The following is a 19,792-nucleotide window of genomic DNA, read 5'->3' as shown; positions in this document are numbered from 1 at the left end:
AGGACCTTCCGATGAGCAACGAGCTGAGACAGTCAATACCCCCGCCAACCCTTCCATCCCGACACCTAGAAGACCATACCGAGGGAACCTTCCCCGTTGCAGTAAATGCAGCTACCATCATCATGGTATTGTTGGGTTTTGAGCATTCTAACACTCCTAAGTGTACATGCAACCGTAAATACCTTAGATCTATGTTTTCTCTATTATGCATGCAAATATGAACATCTAAGGCATACAAAACAATGACTATAGCAAGATAGATTACATACCTCATTGATGTAGAAAGTCTTCATGAAGCTTGAGTGCCTAGTGCCCCAAGTGTGACACCTCAAATGGTTCACACAACACCAAATACACTTGGAATAACTTGAGAGAATTCTACACTCATGAAAATCAGCTATCCCTTTCTTACTCTCTCTAGTGGCAAATTTTGGTCAAGAATAAGATGCTTATATAGTTAGGGTTACACCATGTAAACCCTAATTGACATGGCCTTTCATTTCCATGATCCATGGGTACAAAAACACCATGGAGAATCATATGGGTTTTAGCCCAACTAGATAATCCATGGAGCATTAGCCCACTATATAAGTATGGATGATTTGTACAATCAACCCATATATTTAATTAGTCTTCTTTTGATCACTTAATTAATCCTAGATTAATTCTTGATGAATACTAATTAAATAATCTTATTATTCTTATTATTAATATACTAGAACTTATAATATATTAATAACCATAAGTGTCTTACTTCTCTCATTATAGTCTATCCAAGTGCATGATGACATGCAACCCAAATGGACCATGCCGGGTCGGGTCAAGTCTTACCAATTATAGTTATCGACTTAGACATTAATCCAACAGTCTCCCACTTGGATAAGTCTAAAACTATTATTGCATATGACTTCAAGAACCGACCGGCAATCGTAGATCTCAAAAGCTTCTGTCGAACTTTGACCTTGTAGATGAACTCTGACCTTTGTCAATGACTTGTCCATTAGATAAGGGATCATATATTCCTCCATTCTAGATATCATATGGACTGAGACATGGATTATAATCATTCTATCTGTCCATTTGTTGTTTCCCGATTTCCGATTTATGACGACTAACTAATTGAACAAATCAAATCAATCCTGGACCGGCCGAGCACTTCCATTTGTCATCATCAAATCATCGAGGGGCCCATAGATATCGCTTTTATCCCGAAGGTAAAAGGAATGGATAAACTTCGACTCATATGGCTTGTTCTACTACTTGTTGAATCATACACAAAGACACGTTTTATAGCACCGAGTTACCAAATGCGTTTTCGTGCAATCAATGTACTATCAACTCATAGTAACAACTCATATCTCTAGGTTTGAAGAATATAAGATATTATCGTCTCATGATCACTCGTGATAAAATCCATGAAGTGATTCCAATGAGCGCGGGTTGAATCTAATACTAATAACTTATGAGCACTCATGAGTGTTGTAGCCCTTTGTCCAACACCTTAGACCTCTACAAGCCAACCCATGACAGTCTTAATTCATATCTACTTCCAACATATGACCGATTGTGGATGGTTTGAATAACTTAGTCATTCTGGAAGGATAACCCAGTTTATTCGGGAAGTCAAAACATGCAAATTGAAACACAATAATAATTGAATCCAATATGGTATCAAAACCTATGAACATAAATAAAACACCTTTTATTTATCACCATATGATTACACATTATTCATTATATATTGTTTCAGCTATCAACTTTATTCTTGAATTTAAAACAATAGTTGTCCCAAGCTCCAAGCATGTACACTATGTTTTCTAAACACTAGTCATGCCATACACCAAGTATGCATACTATTTTTGTCTATGATCTTTACTTTGTGAACTAGATCCATTGAACATAACTTCAATGATTCTCTTTTCACACTCCCAAATCCTTACTGCAAATGCAAGAATTTCAAATTCATGCCATTTACTGAAATCAGTTAGATTCTAAACTTATATGCATTGATCCTCTTGTAAAGATTATGCACAAATTCACAAATACTTGGCAACAATCATTACAGAGTATTCCAAAGGAGATCAACTCCTTGGAAACATCCTTCTTGCATTAAGTTTCCTTAATCTTACACAGATTGAAATTTCTGACTTTGAAACATTTCCAGATTCATTTTGACTATCACTTCTGAAGAAGAGTTGCCTCCTTACAGATTATGTCAATATGGTCCTTCCAGAATTAATACTATAATTCCAACTGTCCTTGAGCACCCGATCTTTGGTAAACCTTAGATCATCCTCGACAATTGTTTAATCCTTTTAGTCATATCCAATTCTAGACCTTTTCCCTTCTTAAAGCCCCAGTCATTTGGAAAATTTTAGAACGGATGAATATAGCACATGTAATCGATCCTATATCCGAAGCATATGGGACACGATTCATGATGTATCACATAAAGACTAAACCAGTCTTTTGCTATAACATTTCCATTTCTATTTGCCAAGTTCTCATAATTCAGATTATGAAAAGGGATGGCATAATCATAATCGAATTTTAGAACGCAAATAACGGACCCATATATAGAATTTCCTTATGTTGAATCATTCCAACATGAAATTCATATATATACCCTTGACTAAATACGATTAAAACCTTAATTTGGGCTTTTAGATTTGAGATGAAGTATAATTTCCTCTCCCTTAATTATAGCAAAACAACCCTTTCCCAATTGAAACTTTTGTTTTCTATAATTAACATTGTTAGCTTGCAATACTTATCATAATTATCATGCTCCCACTAACATGATGATTATTAGCATAACACTTATGCTCCCACTAGCTTTGAGATGTACTCAGAAATCAGCTGACTTTCTTACCAGAGTTTAGATTTCTGATACTATATTGTTTTGATAAAACTTTATCAAAAACATACACCTTCCCTTAGATAGCATACTTGTGTGTCTAAACAATTATGAAGAGGGATGTCGTAATCATAATGGTTAGACCTAGTTGCCACTTCTCACAAGTCCAGGTTAGTGTGTCGGTAAACCACACACGCTCCACTAACGACTTTGAGAATACAAATATCACAATTGCTATCTAGCTAAAATCTACTTAGTGAAGTGTTTCCTCACCATCATTTCCATGAATTGAAGAGAAACCTTATGACACTTAGATTTAATGGTGTATGTGTTCTTATCCATGTGAATTGTCAAAACCATAGTCACTAGACAAGGATAATGACAAGTCCAAACTCATATGGACTGAACTCAATCTTAATTTCTTGCCACCTGGCAGCTCAAGGGCCTGCCATTGCTTCCAAGTTGTTGTGCAACAAATTTAGAACTCTAAGAACTCATATGCAAAGCCAACTTTAATTGGAATAGGCACAGAATATGTCAACACGATAGGTTATAAACCTCAAGTCGTGTGCTAGAGAAGAACTCCAGGTTCTATTCTTGATTAGTTCTTGAGACTTTCAAGACCTTTAAGACTCCCACTGTCCTCTTGACCTATAATACTCCCTTGTCAAACATCCAAGAGGTAGTGTGGATTCTAATCAAGACAAACATTTCACACAGTTGGCCTTAGTTGGATTTTGTTTTATCCAAAACATCACAACTTACCAATTTCAAATGTACAAGACTAGAAAACTTTTACTCTTACATTTGACAAGTGTTTTAAACCTTCTTTAAGACATGTCACTCAAGTTACAATTTTATAGTATAACTCCAAGACTTGTATTGGAACAAAGTATGACTCATCTTCTTGATCTAACCACTTCAACAATTCATCACTCCTCTTCTTAACTATTAGAATGCACTTAGAGGATGAATTGTGATAAGGTCTCTAAATCATTAAGATGACCATAAAACTGATACTAAAGTACTCTCCCATCTTTTCAGATTTGAGAAACTTTTATCTTTCTGCCTAAGTTGATTCTTCTTATTCGCTCTGTCATACGTTGGAACCTCTTTCCAATGTCTCAGAATTACACTTAAGCTTGTAAGTATAACCATATTTACTGAGTTATAGTAAATTATGACGAATAGTCTTATCGAACTTTTGTGGTAGACTTGACCAGTGCATAAGAATGTGTACTTGATCCCTTAGTCCTTTACTTGACTCACACATCCATGTGAACAAGTAATTAGTCTTAATTTTCCAGTACTTGAAAGTTCTCATTCATCATGCTATACAACTTGCATGATTCCAAGTTCCGGTCCAATTGAGACTTGGGTGATGAGAATCTTTCCTTATTTAGTAAATTTAGACATTACCACAAATGAAGGAATCAATTTCATATTTCCACTCTTGCTATTAATGGAATCATATAAGCAACAATTTTTCCTCAAATGCCATTGTAAGGATATTTTAAAATAAATAAAATCAAAAATTTCTTTTATTTTAAAACTATGCGGAAAAAATTATCCTTACAATCCATATGAAAACTTGTTGTCATCTATTCCTAAGCAATATCTCATAACTCCTAAGAAGTAGCTCAAGAATCCGATCTTCAAACTACGCGATAGAAATCCATCTATGCGATCAGATTCAACATATTCTTTCTTTAAGTTTCTTCACTTTTCTTTGATTCTTAAAACATCACCATGTGACCCAGTCACATCATGTATCAAGAATCTCATAATAGAAACTTAACAGAGTCAGATAGTGGACTTTACCTGAAGTAGAGTCAAAATTTTTAACATCCTTAGGTAAATTTGGTAGCTTCGCAACCAATGCCCCTTCCTTTGGTAATATAAACATATGGACCCTTTGATAATGGTACACGAGACTATCACAGACTTAGCTTTTCTCTTTACCATTTGGTCAACCGAATTGACTATGGCCGATCCTTTCCATTGGGAAGAGAGAGCTTTACTAGATATCCAATGTCATCATTATCAATGTCCATAAAGTTTTAAGAAGGTGATCTTAGCAAATAGATAAGATCATTAAGGGTCTTGTCATAGTCTGTTTCATAGGTGTCCCAAAAGAACTCACTATGTGACTTAGAAAGTAGTTGAACCACCAACTTTCTCAAGACTTTGACACCCTTCTCTCCCGGCTTGTCAATATGTGACTACATCTCCAAGATGTGATCACACCTAGACCTTGCCTTGCCAATAGGGCTTGAGTGACTTTGAACTTGTGGGTTGGGGAGAATAATTTGAGGAGGTGAAAGAAGTATGATTTCCAAGGGACATCATCTTCATTTAGGAAAGCTTGTTTCAACAGATTTGGGAAGATCATAAATGTCTAAACCAGACATGTTTTGGGAGATATTCAAGATAGTTGATCTAAAGTCCTTAATATGACACCCAATCTGAAATATTAAGGCTAGGACCCAACAAACTATTTTATAACTTAGAAGAGGGATTCCGTAATCCAAGCTATAAAATATTTGAAGGTAGGTGAATGACGATTCACCAATTTCCACCATGAAAAACGAAATAATAATTAGGTTTTAATTGGTTTTGAAACTCCTAGATCTTTGAGATGCATTGAACTGTTCAATGGCATGTTTCAATCTCGAGTGTGCCCTTCAGGTTTTGTGACTGGGATGCTGAGGATCACAAAACAAGGTGTGAAGTAACCATGCAAATTACTTGGTACCCTTAAGTGTTTACCCCTCAATCGATGTGCCGGTTAACCACACACGCTCCATCGATACTATGGTAAACATTAAGTTACCCTTTGCCTACCTTGTTAAATACGAGTTAGTATGCCGGTTAACCACACATGCTCCACTAACCGACTTAAATAAAGTGCAAAGTGTGATTTCATGGATTAGCACCTTATTCACATTTTCCTAAGTAACTAAGATTGGGTATTTATAAGAGTTTAGTTACTTAGTATTAATCATTAATACTTTTAATGAAGGGAGAATTCTAGTCCTGTCAAACCCGTTCGGCTAACGACCCTCCACCAGTCAAGCAAGCGGTGGGTGAGAGTGGACACCCATTAAGTTGCCAATTGAAAGGCAACAACATTATACCCACCTTATAGACCGGCTTTGTGAATGAGGCGCACTAGTGGTAAGACTGACTTTACTCTTATACACACACACACACATACATATATATATATATATATATATATATATATATTATTAACTTATAATATTATAAAGTATAAGGGTTGGATTTTAACTCTTAAAATTCTAAGGGCTACCTTGGAATTAAAGTATTCATAAGAGAAAACTTTACAAATTCCAAAACTTGAGGGCAAGTTTTGAAACTATTCAAAACTAATTAATTCCATAACTTATGTGTTTAAAGTAGTTTTAATTCAAAAACTCATCAAGTTCCATAACTTGAGGACAAGTTATGGAAGACTTTAAACTAATAAAAGAATTAACTTTTCTTTATTTTATAACTTATGGAATTAATTAAGGTTACATTTTTTTTTATTTATTTATTATTTAATGAAGAGACTCTTGGTCCTCCATAACTTGAGGACAAGTTATGGAGTCATAAAACCATTTAATTAGAACTAGACTCTTCATTTTTGTAACCTTTGCCAACTTTTATGGGTTTTATGAAACTTAAATGTGACTTTTCATATAACTTGAGGACAAGTTACAAAAACACATTTTAGAATCAACTCTTAGATTAATTTGGATTGAAAACAACTATTTCACTCAACTTTTCTATTAATCTAAGCAACTCATAAGAACAAGATAATTCAAATCAAACTTTTTCATGTAATTAGTCTAAACCTTAAACTAATACAAAACATGAATCTATTGACAATTATCTTTGAAATTGGATTAACATGAACATTACCACATCAAAAACAAGTTTATAAGTCCAAAAACATCTTAGGGTAATGTTCTTAGTCCAATTCCAGCCAAAAAAGTCGAATTTATGCTATCTGGGGGTCCAACTCGTCGAGTGCACAAACCAACTCGGCGAGTTGGATGCATTTTGCCTTGGACTCGGCGAGTCTGCTGGGCAGACAACATCAAAACTCGATTTTTTTTTCAGCTCCATTTGCAAGTATAACAAGAAAACAAGCCTAGGCTCTGATACCACTGTTGGGTTTTGAGCATTCTAACACTCCTAAGTGTACATGCAACCCTAAATACCTTGGATCTATGGTTTCTCTATTATGCATGCAAATATGAACATCCAAGGCATTATCCTAATCTAGCATACAAAACAATGACTATAGCAAGATAGATTACATACCTCATTGATGTAGAAAGTCTTCATGAAGCTTGAGTGCCTAGTGCCCCAAGTGTGACACCTCAAATGGTTCACACAACACCAAATATACTTAGAATAACTTGAGAGAATTCTACACTCATGAAAATCGGCTAGCCCTTTCTTACTCTCTCTAGTGGCAAATTTTGGTCAAGAATAAGATGCTTATATAGTTAGGGTTACACCATGTAAACCCTAATTGACATGGCCTTTCATTTCCATGATCCATGGGTACAAAAACACCATGGAGCATCATATGGGTTTTAGCCCAACTAGATAATCCATGGAGCATTAGCCCACTATATAAATATGGATGATTTGTACAATCAACCCATATATTTAATTAGTCTTCTTTTGATCACTTAATTAATCCTAGATTAATTCTTGATGAATACTAATTAAATAATCTTATTATTCTTATTATTAATATACTAGAACTTATAATATATTAATAACCATAAGTGTCTTATTTCTCTCATTATAGTCTATCCAAGTGCATGATGCCATGCAACCCATATGGACCATGCCGGGTCGGGTCAAGTCTTACCAATTATAGTTATGGAATTAGACATTAATCCAACAGGTATATGCCGGGAACTCTTTTTTACTAGGTGCAACAAGAAGGGGCATACCTCTCGTACCTGCAGAGCCCCGGTTGAGTTCATTACATCAACCACCAATGTGGGGTCCAGTCCAGTTTTCCATCTATGTGGTGAAATTGGGCACTTCAAGCGGGACTGACCAACTGAAAGAAATGACAAAGACACGGGAGGAGTCTAACCCTAATAACTAGGAGAAGCATCAATGGACCCGATAAAATTTTGGTACGACTCTCAATCTCTGATAACTAACCGAAAACATTAAAAGACTAATTCTAAATGTAATTACTCTCCCATTAAGGCGAAAGTCGCAACACTGTTGTAAGAATTCAAAATTTCATCAGGTAAAGCTATAATGGATCGGTATATACGTTAAAGCCATGTATAATTAAGATGGATAGACCTCGAGTGAGTGATGCTGCCTCATTTCCTGTTCCTCGTTTGGTTGTGGATTAAGGGCAGAGTCGCTCAGTCAGTAGTCCTTCCCACCTTAATTATACATGACTAGTGTATACTAAGCGAGTATAGAGAGACCTTGTGAGAATCCATTCATGAAAAGTACATTATTCCGAAACCTCAGGACCCTCTATAGTTTTCACGTCGACTCTATCAGTCCAAGTATCAGCGGCAGTGATACACGTGACGAAATCCGAGACACCAAGAACTTGTGTGTCAGTTCAGCACATGGCCCTATCGACCCTCATTCTATATCATGTCGATGTATGCCAACTTCGAAGCCTCTATCAATCATGGTTCGACTTAGTGCAACCATGTGTAAATTCCTAGTGTTGTGTAAAAAGAACTTTCACCGTAGCCATTTCGTAAATAAAAGTTCCTCCGAACTTAATAATAAAACCTGATGCGATCCGCCAGTCGTCTCCCTTATCTAAAACCTTCTGAAATACCCCTGAGTAGGGTATCGCGCGCTGTTAACCATCCCTTCCTTAGACAAATAGAACCTGAAGCGAAGGAGACTACAGGCATTCCAGAAGACGATAACCACCCGAAACCTACTCCGTAGATCTCCCAGACAGACCCTTCGCACCTCGCAATCAGGTTCGTGAATCAAGAGGAAAGAACTCATAGGATTGACTACTATTAACTGGGTATATGCATAAGAGTGGTATATAATTTGGATCAAAAAGATTTAAGATGTGTGCTTCCTCTCTACTCCCTGTTCCTCGTTTGGTTGTGGGTCTGGGGTGGAGTCACACAACTGAACATCTTGCTGACCTTAATTATATACGGCTTGCATACACCAAGTATTAGTGGTTAAGCCAAGTATGAGTCCTACCATGAACCCCATAGTAAAACCCTTCATCCTATCCCATAGAATAGGAACTAGAGTCAAGAGAACCACTACGGGTTGTGCTACTATAATGACCACAAATCCGAAATTGTTGTCATCCCAGTTAAGCCAATATAGTAGCCAACACCCTCAGTTGGTAAAGAAGTCTGAGTCGTAAGAGTCAACGACATTGACTACGACCATCCATTCACGCTTAATCCCATGAATTAAGCATCTCAGCATATATCCCAGAAACTTGGAAGCTGCGACAAGTAAAATGCTGAGAAGAGTGAATGAGGAAATTAGAAGTTCTGAGTGACAGAACCCTATACTCTCTAGATTTGACCTAGATTGAGAAAACTCGGAACCACCATAAGAGTAGTTACAAAAGATACTTGCACTAGTCGGACACTTTGTCCACCCTGCTGCTGACGAGAGTGCCTAGAATACTCCGCCTCCCCACGTGAAAGGAGTCACCGTCGCCCTATAGACGATAGACTGTATTCTCCGAAGTGAATACTAGAATGCCAAGAAACGCAGGATAACCTCTGCAGCCAAGAACATTTAAATAAAGTCCAAAGTAAGTTGCGTTAAGCCTCGTAACCCAGATCCCGAAGAGATTATAGACTTGACACCAGTCTAGGTGTTAGTCGATGGGTTATACAAGAAAACGAGCTTTCTAGAACTGGAATACACTGACACCATAGAGAATAGGGCAAGTCTTAGAGATTCATTCAACTACTAGGTGTTCCAAGAATACTATCTCACACAGAATTAGTAGAACCACCTCCCGAGATAGTCCAACACTTCAGAAAATCTTTAAGGATTGAGTCAGCCCTGAGCAGAGCTTGCTATTCATGAAACAACAAAGCAAGTAAGAGCATGATTCTTTCCCGATAAGAATCATATTGAGAAAGCGTCAACTAGACGATGGTGACAAGGTTAAAAACTTTCTAAACACTTGTCTGGTAAAACCCTACCTCACCGACTACGAGGGTTTCCATTAGAAACACCTCGAGGATTAGAAGTGCAGATTCATTTTGCACGAGGCTGAGATAGACTCCCCTGCAGCAAACAAATACACGTAGACATCTAATTCATTCGATGATCCAGAAAAACCTCCGAGGTCCAATCAGCAGGAAACACGAATCCGAGGATAACCTGAACCTTCTAAGAACCAACCCGAAGAACTACACCCCAGTATGAGAGGACGTAAGGAAACTTCAGAATGGAAATCACGCCAGTGATGATCTCGCCATAGAAGTACACTATGTTCTAAATACTGAAAATCCCTACCTTTTTTAGAGCTTAGGACCATCCGAGATTCTTTACAAAGATCGGTCCAACCGTCGTCAGACCACAACAACTTTAGGAAATTCCACCCCAAGTCAATCCACTCCTTAGACTTGAAAAGTGTTTGCCCGACGTCACTCTTGGTATCCCCCACACATCTTGATAGGAATCATTGGAAACCCTAACTTCTTAGACGAACCTGTAGGAATCGCTAACTGAACGAAACGGGATCCGCATCCTCGTAAGTGAAGGTTTGTTGGAACGCCAAGCGAAGGCCAGAGTTCACTTGGGAGTGTGAGGACCAACTGAATAGGAAGTACACTCATCCCTCTACCCGATTTTTCATACCTACTTCCTTGCCTAAACACAAATTTCGGGACGAAATTCCCTCTAACAGGGGAACGATGTCACAACCCGAAATTTATCCCGTCATTTTAACCCTAATTCCGTTAATAAAACCCGCTTTATTAAATTTTCCATTAACCTTTTTGGATTAGGTTAATGAAATTGGGACTTTTTATGACTTCATAAGGGTTGAAACAAATTAGAAACACCCTCGATATCCCCGTGAAAAAATTTAGTTTCAACCAAGTCAAATTATGACCATCTAATTGGGTGCGACCAAAAGCCCCGTTTAACGTTAGTATCGGGTAAATTTCCACTGAGCCACAAACTCAACCCCTATATAAAGGTGAGTGGACTCCATTTGAAGCTTTTCCACCCTCTCTCTATTCTATCTCTCTACAAAGCCGATTTTGATCCAAAAACGCCTCTTTCAACCCCCAAACTAGTAAGTGATCTACCCTAACTTGTTGTTTAGCTCATTTAACATGAAAATTCGTGTTTAAGACATCCAAAAGTGGCAAAATCATGTGTTTACAGCCCAAGAACACTCTTGGACCGCAAACACCTATAAGTGGTTTTTTGAAGCCCCAAAACCCTCCGAAATCACTCCTAGGGCTTAGATATGACTTGTGGACTTACACATACGAGATTAGAACACCAAAACCTTAGAGTAAACATGATTTTACGGCCCAAGAACACTCTTGGACCGTAAACCCCTCTTCATGGGCCGTGAACACCATTTAAGGTGTTAAATTTGCCCTTAAACACCTCCTAAGGCTTGGGTAAATGTCTAGAATCAACCACAAATGAAGTAGGGGCTTTAAACATCAAAGGATCCAAGGACTTAGGAGTTTACGGTCGTAAACCCCCCAAGGGTTGGTCTATGGGCCGTAAACTCTCATAATGGAGCCAAATGATGCCCTAACTTCCCCATTTGACTTGGAATAATGCATAGAACCTTATATTCTAGCATTTAAGACCTTAATTCATGAAGGGAATGACCAAGTGAGAGTTTACGGCCTTAAACTCTAGGTTTGCAGCCGTGAACTCCCTTAAGTGGTTCATTTGGAGCCTTAAACCCTTCTTAAGCCCTAAATGTGAACCTAGCCAAACTCTACAAGTGATATAAGACCTTTTAACATCCAAGAGCACACCACCCATGAGTTTACGGCCGTAAGCTCATGGGGATATGGTCTTATGGCCGAAAACTCCATAAAGAGTTTACTCTTGAAGAGTAAACTCCCTAACTAGGCCATACACCCCCTTATTTCAACCCACTAGCCTCCTAGCACTTGACCAAAGTGTTTTCCACACACTAGGATGCTTATACGTGTTTAATTAGTATTATAATTACTAATTATATGTAAACATATGTTATCATATGTTAATAGGTCACTAAGTGTGTTCAAGTCTTTACTTGACACCGAGCACCCAACCGGCACCTCCAACCGATCCACTTACAACAGGTGAGTTCATACCCCTAAATTGACCTTTTAAATGATTTTACTGCTTTTATAGGGGGGAATACATGTTGAACTATATAGTTATTAGATATAACTCATGTAATTAATAACTGTATAGCAAAATAGATTTTACATATTAAACTGTTTATCTAGCTTAAAGGTCTCCAAATTATGTTTTTCAACTCATGATAAAGTATGAAAGGTTTTTCAAAGGATTCCAAAGATTTTCAAAACTTGTTTTTACAAACTGACATCAAGTCGTAAGTTTCTTATGTGTAAAGTTTTTCCAAAGTATTTTTCAGAGTTTTCTTCTATGTTTTTATTTCGTTAAAATACATGCTTATATTTGTATAGTTTTATAAATAATGCTTAAAAGACTTAGGAAGGCTAGTTCGCCATATTTCCTTTTCCTCGTTGGGATGTGGTCTGGTGGGTATCTGTATCCGTCCGAAGGTCGTTTAAACATTAGTTGTATATCATGTATACATGTATAAACATAAAGGTTTCCATCGAACAGCTCATTTCACTTGAGTAGCAAGGGCATTCTTCCATTCATCATTCATAGATCTTTTGTTAAATGCATGCCTGTAATTATATAGTTATATAAATAATGTTTGAAAGACTTAGGAATGCTAGTTTGCCCTATTTCCTTTTCCTCATTGGGATGTGGTCTGGTGGGTATCGGTTATCCGTCCGAAGGTCATTCAAACATTAGTTATATATTATGTATACATGTATAGACATAAAGGTTTCTATTGACTAGTTCATTTCCCTTGGGTAGCAAGGGCATCCTTCCAGTCACCGTTCATAAACCAGATACACTAGTAACTATTATAGGAATAGTTAGGAGCCTCTATTTACTCTTTTTAGTACGAGAATTCCAAAGGAGTCCGTTCATTCATGAGTTTCTATCATTAATCCAGTACCTATATTAGAATTTAGAATACGAGATGCATCCTCTGGACACGGATTTCGCAGCTGTCAAGTTGGTAACCAGAGTCTCCTGTAGGGAGAGCGGGCATTGTGTGTATAGATCTATACGGGACTGACACTCCTGCACCCTGACTACTAGCTACAGTCCCCGGCCGACCAAGCCAAGGGGTGAAAAATGTCATATTCATTCCGACGCTTGCAGGGCGTTAAGTTCTCTATTGTCATTCAGTATGGTTATGAGTATCTCCATGATTACATTATAATTCATGGCCTTAAGGTAACAAGATTTATCACTGTATTTCCTTGTTTTAGACTTTGTTAGCTGTATCGTTCATTTGACACTGTCTGAAGTCTGTATTTCCTTGTTTTAGAATTTGGTAGGTGTGTCATTCATTTGACACTGTCTGAAGTCTGTACTTCCTTGTTTTATACTTTGCTAGCTGTATCGTTCATTTGATACTGTTTGGAGTCTGTGTTTCCTTTTGTGAGACTGAGCCAGGCGTATCATTCATTAGATATTATCCTGGATTCTATGATTTCTTTTGCCTTAGTCAACAGTATTACTGCTGAGGCATATGATATTTTTCACCTGGTATTTTTACTTGTGATTTTCTCATTATTCCTTTAAAGTAAACACTGTTTTCTGATCATGATAGTATTTTTGGGGAAAGTTACTCTTTAAAAACATAACTCTGTCGGGTCTTGGTAGAAGACTGCTTTTATTTAGAAAATATAGGATTTTCTAGAAAGGACGCTAATACATCGTAGATTCTGAACTACTACTTTTCATAAAGTTATTTTGAATAAAATTGTTTACTTACACAAATGACACTAAATACTTATGAACTCACCAGCATTATAAAATGTTGATACTCGTTTTCTAAATAACTTGTATTCTCAGGTCATCAATAGACAGGTACATCCCGGGATCTTGTGCGAAGACAACTTAGAACCATGCAACATTTATACTATGTTTTGTATTCACTTGATATCGCTATGTAATGTAACTTATGTAAAAATTTTACTATTAATGCAATGATTGTTTTACTTTGATTACTATACTACATATGTTGTGATATTTAACATGACGTCATCCACCCCAGAACGTTTCCACCGTTCCGGTTTTGAGGTGTGACATAAAGCATCATTATGGCATTGTCATCTAGGACATTTAAGCAAGAAACACATAGGCCAACTCCAAAAGGATGGAGTCTTGGAGTCATTTAACCTAAATTCAGATGATAGTTGTGAATCTTGTTTGCTTGGGAAAATAACAAAGCACCCTTCACTGGTACTTGTGCTAGGGGTGAGGGTTTGTTGGATCTCATAGATACTGATGTGTGTGGACCCTTCAGAACTGCCATAAGAGATGCTAACTGGTTTTATGTGACTTTTACTGATGATTTTAGTAGATATGGATATGTATACTTAATCAAGCATAAGTCAGAGACCTTTGAAAGATTCAAAGATTTCAAACAGGAAGTGGAGAATCAGTTGGGCAGGAACATTAATATGCTTCGATCCGATCGAGGTGGTGAGTATCTTAGTACAGAGTTCCTTGACTATCTTAAAGAATGAAGGATTATCTCACAAATGACACCTCCCAGGACACCACAACTTAATGGTGTGGTTGAGAGGCGCAATCGAACCTTGTTGGATATGGTTCCTTCCATGATGAGTCGAACTTCACTACCAATATCATTCGAGGGGTATGCCTTAGAGACTACCGCCCATATCCTTAATCTAGTCCCTTCAAAGAAGGTTTCCAAAATACCTCATGAGATATGGACTTGAAAACTTCCCAAGCTGGACCACATGAAGATTTGGTGTTGCGAGGCTTTTGTGAGACGCAAGTCTCACGATAATCTCGAATCTCAAAGTGAGAGGTGTATTTTCTTCAGGTACCCACATAGATCCTTTGGTTACCTCTTCTACAGACCCAGTGATAATGTGGTATTTGTAGCAAGGATAGGACTCTTTTGCGAAAGAGAATTCATGAGCCAAGGAAACAGTGGGAGGTAAATTGACCTTGAAGAAATTCAAGAGTCAAGTGATGAATGAACCTTAAACCCTAGCAATCAACCTGAGGAGGAAACTCCTATTGATCCGATAGAAGAGTTTGTACCTCTTAGGCGTTCCAAGAGAGTTAGGAATGCACCTGAGCATTACTATGGTTTCCATATTACTATGGAAGGTGATACACTTATCAGTGATAGCACACTGGTAAGTCTGGATGAACCTAACATCTACACGGAAGCCATGATAGGCCTTGAGGCTGCTAAATGGAAAGAGGCTATGGACAACAAGATACAATCCATGTATGACAATCAAGTTTGGAACTTGGTTGACAATGTACCGGGTTGTAAGACAGTTGGGTGCAAATAGATCTTTAATAAGAAGACTGACATGGATGGTAATGTACACACTTATAAGGCTCGACTGGTTGTAAAGGGCTTTTCTCAAACTCCGGGAGTTGATTATGATGAGACCTTTTCACCAGTAGCAAAGATTAAGTCTATTAGGGTTATGTTAGGCATTACTGCATTTCATGATTATGAAATATGGCAAATGGATGTCAAAACCGCTTTCCTTAATGGAAAGTTGCCTGAGAATGTTTACATGAGTCAGCCAGAGGGTTTTGTCATTATAGAGTACCCCTAATAGAGTGTGTAAGCTTGAGAAATCCATCTATGGATTAAAGAAAGCACCTCACAGATGGAATCTTTGTTTCGATGAAAAAGTCAAAGAGTTCGGCTTTTCGAAGAGTGAACATAAATCTTGTGTATATCTCAAGGCTAGTAGGAGTATAGTCAACTTTTTGGTATTGTATGTGGATGACATACGACTCATAGGAAATGACATCCCAAATCTGCAGGAAGAGAAGTCCTGGCTTGGGAAGTGTTTCGCTATGAAGGACCTTGGATATAACATCTTGTTTCTAATCATCCGTGATTAGGGTTCATGGGCTGCAAACCGGGCATGAGGGAGTCTCAGGGTTGTGACAAGTTGCTAGGAGCTTAAGCATCTCGTCACCTATCTGGGGGTATGAGGTTCATGGGAATCGGGGTTATGTCGAGGAAGCGATGTCAGTTTGATGATTTGGCAGGGCAATTCCTTTAGGTGAAAGTGATGGCAGCGGAGTATGTTGGGCATACGTATGTGTATGCTTAGCATACTCATACGCGTGACATTTAAGCTGAACCACCTAGTACGATGGGCGTAACAGAGGGTATGCTGGGCATACTAGGCACAGAAGAAAACCCTAATTAAGAGGAGTATCCCTATATAAATAATAAGATGGCCTCATTCTTGGCCACAATCCTCATTCAATAAACCCCCCTAAACCCTAATCCTCTTTCTTGAGCTTGTGTGTGACCATAATGAGCATATAAGTGTTATTTTGGAATTTTTGGAGTGAATAAGGAGCATAGAAGAGAATAGAGATGAGGTCCGGGCTTTGGATCTGAGCTTTTCTGTTGTTGGAGCATCATTTGGAGGTATAAAGCTCAAAGCTTTCCCATCCTTTTTGTTTTGTACATGATATGGTCCATTTTAGGGATTTAGGTCCCAACACTTGAGGCTTTATGAGTTGTTGCACTCCAGAGCTCAATATCTGTCCTTTTAAGTGTTTCTAGTGGTGATGATCCATAAAAATGAGGTCTTGAACGTGAGAATCAACCCATGCATGAGATTTAAGCATTTTGAGTTAAGATAATAAGAGTTTTATGTGTTTGTGACATTATCAACCATGAAAAGGCTTAAAGTCACTAACTTTATGGAGTAAGAGATGATAGGGAGTCCAAATCTGAGAAATGAGTTAAGGTCTTAACGGGTTAAGACCAAGAGAATGGACTAAAGTAAAACTGGACATACGCCCAGTGTAAGTTACAGTACGCCCCGCGTACTGGGTTGGAGTCCCCGATTAGTTTCATGCATGCATGAGTACGCTGAGCGTACCAAGAGAGGTACGCCCTACGTAACTTTACTGTGGCCTTTTGGGTTGGATCTTATCATGGGCCATGAGGGTTGGGCCTGAATCTTTGGGCTTATGAATTAGAGACTATAAGCAGAGAAATATTATAAATTTACCTTGGGCTTGCCATTTAGTTTTGAGAGTGGGCCATGGGAGAGACCATTTATTATTGGGCCTTGGTGGGCCTAATGGGATTTAGGCTTTTAATGGGCTGGTTAGTGGTCTTCCTTTAGACCTAATGAGTGAGAGTCTGGATTTAGTTTCTAAATGGGTTAATTATGGTTTTGGCTCAGAGTTAGAGACCGATGCGTAGCAACAGCGTTATAGGGGTTGTTCATCATCCGAGGTGAGTCTTCTCACTATACTTACCTTGAGTGGTAATTTTTATGTGTGACCAGAGGGTCTTATGTGCATCATTTGTGTAATGAGATATCCTGCTATTTGCTTTGTGTTAAGCTTCCTGTGTATTATATTGAGATGTTGAGTTAAGGGACCGGAGGGTCCATCTGAGTTGTGGGACCAGAGGGTCCCATTGAGACACATCAACCAGAGGGTCTTATAGAGTTATAGCTTCGAGTGGATAATGTGATGTGTGTGGTATTTTGGGAAACTCACTAAGTTTCGTGCTTAGCGTGTTATGTGTTATCTGTTTAAGGTTTTCTCAGATTCGCGGGAAGGCACCGGATCGATTGTACACACCAGATAAGGAATTATGATTTGAGGATCCTGGATTATTATTATTAAAAAAATATAGAGTTATGTTTTGTAAATAAATTAAATGGAGTTTTCTTGAAACGTGATATGAGAATTATGTGATTTTTAAAAGATAAATTTGTTTGAAAATTTATGGTGTTACAAGTTGGTAACAGAGCCTTGGTTTGAGAGATTTGGATGCACCTTCGGGTATATATCTGAACCCAAACTGAGGAATTGAGAAAGATTTTCAAAAGAAATGGTTTTCTAAAACGAGCAAGAGTTCTAAGAGGAAAAATAAGAAGGAGCAGTGTGTACAATCAGCCAGAGCCCGAACGGTGATTTCCCAAAATACCGTTACTTGTTTTTGTTGTGAGTTATTATTGAGATATTAATGATGCATGCTAGGAGATAGGCTATGTGACATCCCCAAAATCACAGCCAGAAAAGACCGGTTTCATTTATGCTTTTAAAATAATTCCAAAGTAAATCCTTTTGATTTAAAAGAGTTGCGGAATTGGTTCCCAAAGACAAAATATGATTAAATAATATTTACCAAAGCATTTCATAAAGAAATGTATTTTTATTATATAATCAAAACTCGGGATGTCATGTTCCGATACAAACACAAAAGCATAAACATCAAAAGATAGACCATACAACAGTTACATATAACAACTGGTCTAATAAACAAAATAACTTGATGATTCATCCGTCTTATGCCCTCGCGCCACTACCTGTAATACAAATAAACTGAGTGGGTCAGGCTTGGGAGCCTGGTGAGCATATAGGATTTTCAACCCACAATAAATAATTATATTTAATTTCATCAACCAACAATAACCCGATTACCCATTCTCGTTATCCTCACTTTACGTCCCTAAAACAACATCTATTACCAGGGACCTAATCTAGGATTTTCATCGGGACAGACATTACTGCAAAGGGGTTTCCTCAATAATAGATGTCCTAAAGGCAACCACGAGGGGGATAGAGTACACCGGTGAACACATCGTTTACAACACCTACAGGTTATGAACCTGCTAGCATTCCACAAGGCTGTCTAGAAAGAGTCTATGGTCGTTATCCATACTCCGCTGAATAACTAGATCAACAACAACAACATCGAGGCCTCTCATTTGGTTATCACACATCAACTATCTACCCATGCTCTACCCAACATATTAGTAGATAAAAATATATATTTTTATACATAGTTTAAAACCTGTATAGCATTCTCATTCAATACATATTCCAAACAACAGATGAGACACATACACATAAAACGTATATTATAGAGAATAAATCATATCTATAAGATAGAAGAAAGTGAATTTACATTCACACATATCACAACAAAATACACACATAACACGTATTTTATATAAAATACTTCATAATTATGCATTAGAAGAAAGTAACTACACACTCACTTGATCAGAAGATGTCACACCTCAAAACCGAGAACGGCGGAATACGTTCTGGGGTGGAGGACATCATGTTCAGTATCATAACAATGCATAATAGTAAAACCAAGCAACCACATTCCTTACATTAATATGCTAATTGTAATACATGCGTGTTCTGTACATTTATGTAGACACCAAAAAGTATGAACAAAATAAAAGATGAGTCTTATATGTGCTCCATCTTCCCAAAAGCTGCATCAATACCTGTTCACTTTTGACCTGAGAATACAAGTTATTTTGAAAACGAGTATCAGCATAAAGCTGGTGAGTTCATAAGTATTTAGTGTCGTGGCTTGTATAAAAATGTTTACATTCTTGTAGTGAAATGACTGTTATCAAAATTTGAAAGTAGTTTGATTTATAGAAAATCCCATACTTTCCAACAAAAGTAGTGTTTTACCAAGATTGGGTCATTAGTAGGCCCATTTCTTTTATAATATGATAATGAAAATATCATTAATGAAAATATAGCTTTAGCTCGTTTATTTTAGAGAAGGAATGGAGTTTCACCCCAGCAGCATCCCTGCCGGTT

This window comes from Lactuca saligna, chromosome 6, assembly GCF_052625555.1.
Source record: "Lactuca saligna cultivar CGN05327 chromosome 6, ASM5262555v1, whole genome shotgun sequence".
Lineage (NCBI taxonomy): Eukaryota > Viridiplantae > Streptophyta > Magnoliopsida > Asterales > Asteraceae > Lactuca > Lactuca saligna.
This window is presented reverse-complemented; position numbering follows the sequence as displayed.